We start from the raw sequence: 9,534 nt of genomic DNA on the forward strand, positions 1-9,534 counted from the left end.
GGGGGGGGAGTAAGCGAGAGAGATGGATGAAGAGAGACAGAGGAAACACTTACACACTGACACATTGACACAGCTCCCTCTGTAATCTCCCTACTTGATGTCTGTCGCTGCTTAGTCAGTTTACTTCCATGTTTGGCTATGTATGTTTCTGAATCGCCTGTGTGTCCAAGCAGCAAACGCTGATAGTTCTCTGAAGCAGCGCCGTTTCATATTTAAAGAAACTTCTTGTGAGAAGTCAAGGTTGTGTTCGAGCTTTTACAATGAACTGTACCTTCTGGATGAATACACCCTCGGTGGAAAAAGTAAAAGGATGAAATCTTGCGGAGGAGGACGTGGGTTCAGAGATTAAGGAGATTTTCTTAGTCAGGAGTTTGCAGAGAGGTGCAGACGGGAACGTAAGAGTCAGGATGGAAAACCGTTGAAGGTCAGTAAGTGGGAAGAGTTTCAGAAAATGAAAAGACTGCAGATGACCTGCTGAGTCAACTTTACTCTTATTTTCTGTTTCAAATCCCGCACATCCGGAGGTTAGAGCTTCTCATCTAATTTCCGCTGGAGTGTGAAAGCGTTGCGCCTAACGTCTGGTTCAAATTTGACAAATAATAGATTCAAATATTAAAGAAACTCATAGACTGTGACAGATCAGGGCATTCATGCAGACAATAGACCTACTTATGGTCACAGGATTTAGGTATTGTAAAGTGAGATAGAAAGGGAAAATTCATGTATTTTAAGTCTGAAGATGTTCTGGATATCTGTCAGCTCACTGTTGGTTTGCCTTCACATCCACTACGCCCAGTCTGTTTATTCTTATTTTTATTTATTTTACCTCTTCTGCATCGAGGGGCAGCTATGGCGCGTGGCAGCGCACCACTCCTCCGCGATTCACTTGAAAAATGACTTTACAAGATCTGCACTCTGTCTCCATTCATCCTCTGATCCACTTCAGAGCCTGTTTTAAACCTTTCAACCAGACCGTGAACAGGTGCACCAGCTGGCGTGGCAGGAGGAAATCTACTCCCCTTACTGTCTCCAGCTGGTTCCCAAACATGACCACTCATTCCACATTAAATTAAAAAAAATAGATTCACAATGCAATTTAGCTTGTTTACTGGTAGATTTAGCTTTATTTCTGAAAGCCAGTAGGTCTGTCTGATTACCTACGAGTTTAAAGTCTACTTTCATTCAAGGTAAGACGTCCCAACCATTATTGGTTATATTTTTAAACCAAATATGCACCGAAAACCTGTTGTTTGACACAAATGATTGGACATCTCTGTGTCTAATGCTGCCATGGTTTATGTCTGAAAAGTCTCACATAAAAACTTGACTAACCCAGAGTCAATTTTGCTCTTATTTCCAGAAACTAAAGTATCTATAGGGTACGAGAAGTAATGTTTTTTTTTCTGTGCTTGACAGCATATTTGTCTGGTTTAGACCCTGAGCAGCTCAATAATATTATAGAAAATACAGCCTAGGCACTTTGTTTTGAACCTCTCAGGTATGAAAATAACTCATTTAGTGGATTTGCAGAAAAAATGTGTTTTGTGTCCAACTTGGAGTAAAAGAAGCTCAGACTTAATATTTATCTCTCCCTAACTTCACTTTAAATCATGCAGTATTAACTGTACCTCAATGCTGACAAGTCAAAGCAATTTTTTTTCCTTTTTACTTTGCTTATGACTTAAAATCTCATCAATCCTGATGTTTTTAAGCAAACCTTAGAAGGAGTTGAACTTATAATGCTCTAAAAGTAATTTGTGTTTAATTTCTGTGAGAAATTCAAAATGATTTTTTTATATAACCAAAAGTTGTGAAGTACAATGTTTAATTTGTCATTAAATACATACATATTATGAGCAGCATTGTTAAAATCTAAAACCTTAAAGCATGAGAAGTGGAGCAGCTGTGGAGTCTTTGGCTTTATGAAGCGAACGTGTGAAGTAAGAACTCAGTGGATCCGACTGTTTTCTTAACGTCCCTTCTGGCTGTAACATCACAGTTTTGTGTTTTTATAATCTGGATCCGTTTAATGCATCCTTCTTGAAGAGGCCGTGCCTAAAAGAGGGAGTTTTAACCATTCATAGGCATAATGGAGAGGAGGGAAATATAAGAAGCTGGGAATAAAATTAAGAGTCAAGTCACAGTTTGAGTGTTAGTCTAAGCTTAGTTTGCTGTGTACACTAGTGTGAGCTGTCAGACTTGGAGTACGGTAGGTTTTCTCGTAGGATAGTAACACAGTTTAAGGGTTATTCAGTGTCATTTGTGTGTAGGATTTCAAAAAGACCCGTGCCTGGTGGAAGCAAAGAGGAGAATGGAGTTGGATGTCTCATATGCTTCCAAAAATAGGGATAAAGAGAAAAGCGCTCTAAAGACAAGAGCTACAAAGGAAGTGTTGTGGTATGACCAAAGAAGGATTTAGTATTTCGTCTTAGAAAGTGGGACTCGTTATTCCTAGTGAAGTGAAACTGTAATTCCTCTGAAAATATTTGAAACATTTTAAAATGCGCTGTCAAATATTCTTTTGAAAATAGGTTAGCAGATTCTATAATGGACTGCTATAATGGACTACAACTACCTGCTTTAGAGGTGTGGTCCAAATTAAATTAGGTCCTAAGGGACAAGGACAACAGCACTGTACAGACAGGAAGAAATCTTAAACAGAGAGGAGAATAAATGTATAATTTTTAGAAAGCTTTTGTGCAAAGGTGAAAAAACAATCCCTGCTTTACAGTAACAAAGCACTTTTCTTTTACAGGTAGCTAAAACAGTCAGAACCATAGACATATATATTTATACACCAAATGTCCCCCGTCTTCTCCTGCTGTTGGGAATTCAAGACACGAGAATCTGTTGTATTTTTGGAACCAGAGTCTGTGCACTAGAGATGTGGGGCTTTAAGTCCCGCCTACTCTCCAGCATACAATCGTGGCCTCACTTGACCTTTCTTTTAAACACGAAACAACTAATTATATCCCCACATATTAGAAAAATGAATATTTGAACACACAGCAGCAAGGTAGGAATGACAGTACGTGAAATGATGAGAGTCGAGACCTGAAAAAAATTTATCTGAGGTGTATTTTTTTTTTTTAAGTTTTACCAAGGGCAATGTTCGGTTTGTTAAGCTGGATGTGGCCGGACTTACAGAGAAGGTCGTTCCTGTTCCGGCTTCGACGTCCAGGTTCAAAGGTTTATCTCAATATTCAGTCTGACCAAATGTAACCATAACTAATAGTTTTACTTCATTCCTTTAAATTAATCAAAGTCACCTTGCGTGCCCTTTAATTTCCTGCATATTCATCCAAAAATATTGAATGTAAGAGATGAGTTTGTTTGTGTGTGTGAGAGTGCGTAATGTGCATCAAAGAGCGGCCCTGGGGTTTGCCAGAACTAAATATTAAATGACAAAGCGAGCTCTCCAGCCTCCCCAGCAGGGGGGGTTTAGGAACGGATGATGCCTGGTAAAATGAGAGTCACTGTGGACTATACTGTGAGGATTAAATAGGTCTTAGATGTGGAGCGACTTGTATTTTTCTGCTTGGTTTTGAATATGGGAAACATTGTAACACAGCCTGTTAGTTGAGTTTTGATAGAAGCTTACTCAACGAAGGGGGACACCGTGTGTCAAGACGACTGAATCATTTCAATTTGAAAGAGCAATTAACTACTGATGAGACATTAATGCAGGTTATTATCATCAAGCTTCGCCAACCTCATTAGTGCATTAGTGTTGTTCTACTTAATTAGTCATAGACAAGATCAATAAATACTCCTGACAAACAAAATGTGCCATACATGAATCTAAATTAAACTAAATGAATAATAACTATATCTAATCCTGATTTTTATTACTAGAAACCTATTTAAAGCTGTGATTTTAATCTTGATAGATGGTTTTGTTATTATCAGTTCTAAAAAAGGAAGTAACTATCTGATATCCTGGTTTTATTCCTGCATCTCGTTATCAGTTGTTATCAAATAGAATAACTATATGATAGATCCATGTAAAGTCAATCGTCGATAAAAAAAACGATGGAAAAAAAAATGTCATCAAGTAAAATAAGATCCGGAAAAAAACATCTGACTGGTGATCACTGAAATGTCTGTCAATGTTCAGATGTTAGGAGCAAAATGAAATCCGATTATAACACAATAAAAGGTGTGTTTAGGTTCTGCATTGGACAAAAGGTCTCATCCATGGTGTGTATCTTCAGCTTATTCAGTGTCTGAGAAACCTGGTGTGTGAATGGGCATTTAGAGAGGAGCTATTGCTTTCAGTTTGCTTTTGATATCGTGTATTCGTGCTCTAGTTGGCATATTATTAATAGATATAAGGCTTTAAGACCAACTCAGTCAAAAGATGCCCACAGTTATCACCCAAAGCTATGTAAAGTTCTTGAAAATTCAGGTTGAGAAAACTACGGTTTTCAAATTTAGTCTGTTTTGTTTGCTGTAACAAAATACTTGATTACTTGATTTCATTATAAAGGAGGAAAACTGAAATAATTTATGTTATAAGACTTCACTCATGCTGTTGATATTGTAATCAAATTTAGAGTAAATTTGTTCACATTTTTCCCGCCTTGCCTCCTGGTACGGTTAAATTGACGAGGTATGGCCGATTTGCCTGTTTTATTACCTCAGTGTTTTACAAAATGTGAAACAAACTACAGGGGTTGAGACTCGTTTAATGGAAGCTGATAATAGATTTTGTTCGCACCACGGGCATCAAGTTTCTGTCACTGTGTTTGTGTTGGCTCTGTTAAACTGCTTTGTGACGCAGGCAGTGGCCTGGAACGGCTCAAAATGATTGCATATTGCAACAAACAAACAAACAAAAAGGGAAAATAGTGTGTTTGAAAAAGACTTTATGATCAAATCCTATTTCCTAGCTCTCCTCTACCCCTTCCTATACACCATCAGTTCAGTCAGAAGGGGTTGGGGCTAAAATATAATGGGACACCCCTTCGTTAACTCTGTACACCATTAAATACCACCATCTTTTTATATAAAAAGATCAATACTAAGTTATATTTTCTGGCAAAGCTCATGGCTGGTCATTTGAACTGTGCCTATGAGAAAACTCACTTTGAAGGGATAGCTTGGCCTACCCCTTTGCCTCACCCTAGATCACAAAAAGAATTTGGACACCCTTAACCCCGGAGGTAAACATGCAAAATGTGAGGTAAAGCTAAGTGGAATTGGCCTCCATTGCTGCTTCAGAGGCTCATAAAGATACATCTTTTGCTTCTGCACACGAGGCACTATAGAAGAGCATAAAAGACACCAGAATGCTCACGTCTCATAAAAATTAAAAGATGAAATGCCCATTATGATCGCTTCAGGACTGTCCGTTTCTCACAAAACAGGTTTTTAGTAGTATTTATTCATGTAGACACCAATTATGACTCAAGTTTAAACTAGGGCTGCACAATATTTTGTCATCATCAAAGTGTCATTAAGCATCAATGTCTCTTGAACTGTAATAAATCACAGGCTGTTAGATTTCAAATACTGTACATTCATATTCCAGTGCTAATTATATATATATTGGTCAGCCCAACAGACTCACAGTGATGCCCTCACCTGGTTCAGATAAAACTGATGACAGATGAGAGAGTGAGGAAAATACGGGGTTTTCACAATTAGTATTTTTATCGCAATATTGAGCAATAATATTGCACATCACAAGTTTTTCTGATGTAATGCAGCCCTGGTTCAAACCTAAATAATTAATGACATTTTATAATTAGAAAGAACTCAGATCAGCCTGACTGTAACATTGTAATACTTCTTAAAAGCCATGTTTGGGTCCTGCTTTAATACTATGACTTAGGAATATAAGAACAGTTTTTCACCTAAATTAACGCCCAGACTGAAGTTCTGATGCTTTTGGGAATGTGTGGCCTCTTCAGAGCAGCTTTATTGATTGAAGCATTAGAAACTTACATCATGTTCGGACAAAAAAAATCTGTTTTTAATACCTTTGAAAAACTTCTGTCTTAATGGCTTCGTTCCTTTTTTAGAAAAGTTTAAACTGACAGATCTGCTAATTGCTAATTTACTGGCTTAGATGGACAAATAAGTCATTAATTGCAAATCATTTCATAGATACTGACATTTGGTTTTTAATTTGTTGCCCTAATTTTTAAATGAAATGTATTCTCTTCTTATTTTTTACAGACCAAAGGTTAAAAAAATAGTTTTGCATGCATGTTGACAGGAGTGTGTTGATTCTGTTGCCATAAACTTTTGTCTTTTCCCTTTTTAAATGAGCCCCCCTCCCTTTGATAGAGTTGAACTCCTCCTACCGCAGCTTGAATTTAAAATAAATCAGATTGCATGGCGTCTGCGCTGTAACTCTGAGGGGCTTTTATTCTGACCTTGAGAGGCCAAACATGTCGGAGTCTGTGCTGTCTGTGTTCGTTCTTTTAGATTTTCCTTGTGTTGGAACATTGACACGTGTGTTCGCTGCGCGTAAACCAAAAGCTGTCTGACTCTGTGTTTATTAAAACCTCAGCCGAGAGTTGATCGGACGTCATTAAGATAAAAAAGAAGATGGTAACAGCAGCGGCAAAAACTGCAGCAGTAGGAGGATCCCTCCCTCCCTCCTTATGCTTCGGATGTGCTCGAACTGTCCATCCCGTCCAAGTAATCAACATCCTTCAAAGAGGCGCAGCCGAAGCTGAAGCCAAGTCAAACAGAGAGCGTGTCCTAATCGGAGGCACAGAGAGCCAAGCTGATGGAGCTCTCCCCCCCACGCTGCAGGGGCCATTACCGGGCTGCCAGGGGTTCAAGATTAGCGCCTCTTCCGGTTTTAGCCACTCAAATTCAGCATTAATGTTTGAAATAGCAGAGAAAACGCCTGCTCCTCGAGGACACTTTAATATTTTATAGAAGAGAAACGTGAAAACGTTCACAGCGACATCTGAGCTGACCTGGCGTGTCCGTGGTTGGCTCGTACTTTTTTAGACGCCTTCCTGTAACGCAGTCAGAATCTCAGATTGTCCCAAAGCATGCCAGATTGTGCTTAGGGGGGGTGTCATTTAAATTAAAAATTAGCATATTGTAGATCAGCATGCTGTAAAATGAGCTGTAAATGCTGTTTTTACACCGTTAGCGCTGTAAAAGTCAAATTGCTCTCTGAAGAGTGACTCAGTGCATTTTGGGTTTTTAGACACAAGGAAGACATGCATGTGATGTACAATGTTCAGAGACGAGCCTATGTGTGATTCAGAAAGAGAAGCTGCTTGTTTCAGGGACTCGGTGCTCACTGACTGCTCGCCTGCCTGTCAGTCTGCACGGGAAATAGGTCAGTGATTTTATGTGGGTAAAGAATCCGTAATGTCTGGGCCTTCACAAATCTGCCTATTTTAGCCACTGGACCAGCAGAACAGCAACACAGCAGTTCAAACTTTCTGTATAATTATGATGATTTACCCCATTTTTTTGTTGTGTTATTAAGCTGCTGCCTGATATAAAAATGACCAAGATTGTAATGTCATATTCAGCTCTCGGTCAGTCTATTAAATTAAACTGTTTGTAGGTTATTTTTTATTTGAGTTCATTCAAACATGACAAATAACATAACAGCACAAAAAGAAAACAAAAATATATATAAAGTCTGTATTCTCTTAACAAATTTAGCTGTGATTGATTTGATTCATTTTCTTTGCACGACTGTAAAAGCATTCATGACAAAAAAGAGTTTACTACATCAAGATATTCCTTTAAATATATCTATTTAAACTGACTAGACAGAATGAATTCTTTTAAACATTTTTGCTGCTCATATCTACACACAACAAGCCAATTAAAAGTCAGGCACATCTGTGGGCAGCAAAGTGAGCTTTTTTCAGTACAACACAGGCAGATCCCAAAGGAAGTAGACCAGAATATTTTGCCAACTAAAAAGAAAAAATGTTTCCAGGAAAAACTTAAGAACTTGTTTGTTATCTTTCAGAGCCTTATAGATTCAGTTTCTTGGATAAGAAATGTTACTTTTAGAGAGTAAAAATATGGATAACTTATTGTATCTGTATTGAGCCTTTAGTCATCCTGACTCAGGGCTAAACTGCAGACAAACACTGTTTTATTAATATTTTTAGATAAACTGTAATGTGTATAAAAATTATACCTTTATATGAACAGGCCAGAAATATGAAAACAACAAATCAGCTGCTGTGATTTCTAACGTTTGGAATCAACCAGTGAAAAACCCAAATTGGTCAACCTTTTATTTCTATTTTGTTTGTAATTTTTGATTGAGTTTGTTTATATGACTATAAAATGATTGATTTGACATATCAGTACTTTGTTAAAGTGAAGAGCCAAGGCGGGTAATCTGATTTTCTTTGCTTACTGAATGAATAAATACTTTAATTTTGTATGGAAACGTTAATGTGTGAATATTGTGTGAGTTGCCTTCATAGGAAATCTGACTGAGCTGAAGTCAACCAGTTTATAGTCATAAATATCACTGTTCTATAGTTGACGTGTCAAATGAAATAAAACAAGATTTTCTAGTCATTACCAAGGAGATAAAAATTGGTGACAAACATTGTCAACAAAACTACAACCTAAGATCTTTCCTGTTTGAAAAATATGAGCCAATATTCTTCAAGAAAATATATTTTCTCTCTCTTTCTCTCTCTTTAAGGTTAGTGTAAAGAAAACAGTTTTATTTTGCACTTTGTTCATTAGAAATGAGTGCGTATTGAAGTAAATGTTGAGTAATTTGCACTTTAAAAACACTGATTTCTTATTCCATTATTGATGGTAGCTTATCTTTAAATTGGTTCATGATTATAAAATATATTTGGCAGCACATATTGTCATGAACTCGAGTGTTTCTGTCCAGAGAGCGAAACCAAAACCACACACGGAGACGAGTATAACGGTAAGTGAGTTTATTTACATGTGCAGCTATATACAGTGGTCGGAGTCTGGAGGAGTCTGCAAGATAAGGAGAGCGGGGTGAGTCTCGGGTACAATCTGGTTCCAAGATGGTAGCTAGGTTCTTAAAGTCTCTTTGTTTGCTTACAGGTTCTGAAGGAGGTTGCGGCGTCGAGAAGGAGAGGTGCGATTCCAGTGTTTCCAGATTACGGGCCAGTAGCAGCAAGGTAAGTGTCCTCGGTTTTCCAGGTAAGTAGTTCCTTAGGTCCGTAGTCGTGGTGTGGCAAGAAACCTGAGTCGTAGGCACAAATAGAGATCGTGATTAACACAAGGAGCATAAATTAGGTTAGACGCTGAGGCGGAGAATCTAACCCAGAAGGTTCGATGCTCCAGCGAAGATCTGATCGCCGCCTGCTGCTTAAATACTGGCTGGTCTAATCAGTGGGAAACTGGAACACCTGTGGAAGAATGATTAGTGGCTCTGCCCACAAGGCGGAGCCAAACCCAGATCCTCACAGGAGCTATGCTGTCAGGGGCTTCATGCCCCTAGTAGGGTCACCCAAGGCAGACAGGTCCTAGGTGAGGGGCCCGACGAAGTGCAGCCCAAAGACCCCTTATGATGAAGAAGATTATTGGACA

At 38.4% G+C, this 9,534-nt stretch overlaps 1 protein-coding gene across 5 annotated transcripts in view; it reads left to right on the forward strand.

Annotated features, from left to right (window-relative positions):
• LOC108245238 (serine/threonine-protein kinase PAK 3) overlaps positions 1-9,534 on the forward strand; it is a 38,514-nt gene that overhangs the window by 2,671 nt on the left and 26,309 nt on the right. The window contains exons 1-2 of one of the 5 annotated variants that reach the window (XM_017431985.3): positions 8,859-8,899; positions 9,046-9,122. The exons of 2 other annotated variants lie outside the window; for them this stretch is intronic. The gene's annotated coding sequence lies outside the window, so the exon portion shown is untranslated. 2 more of the 5 variants (XM_037979131.1, XM_017431984.3) reach the window with 2 other exon arrangements.

Source organism: Kryptolebias marmoratus, linkage group LG13 (genome assembly GCF_001649575.2).
Source record: "Kryptolebias marmoratus isolate JLee-2015 linkage group LG13, ASM164957v2, whole genome shotgun sequence".
Lineage (NCBI taxonomy): Eukaryota > Metazoa > Chordata > Actinopteri > Cyprinodontiformes > Rivulidae > Kryptolebias > Kryptolebias marmoratus.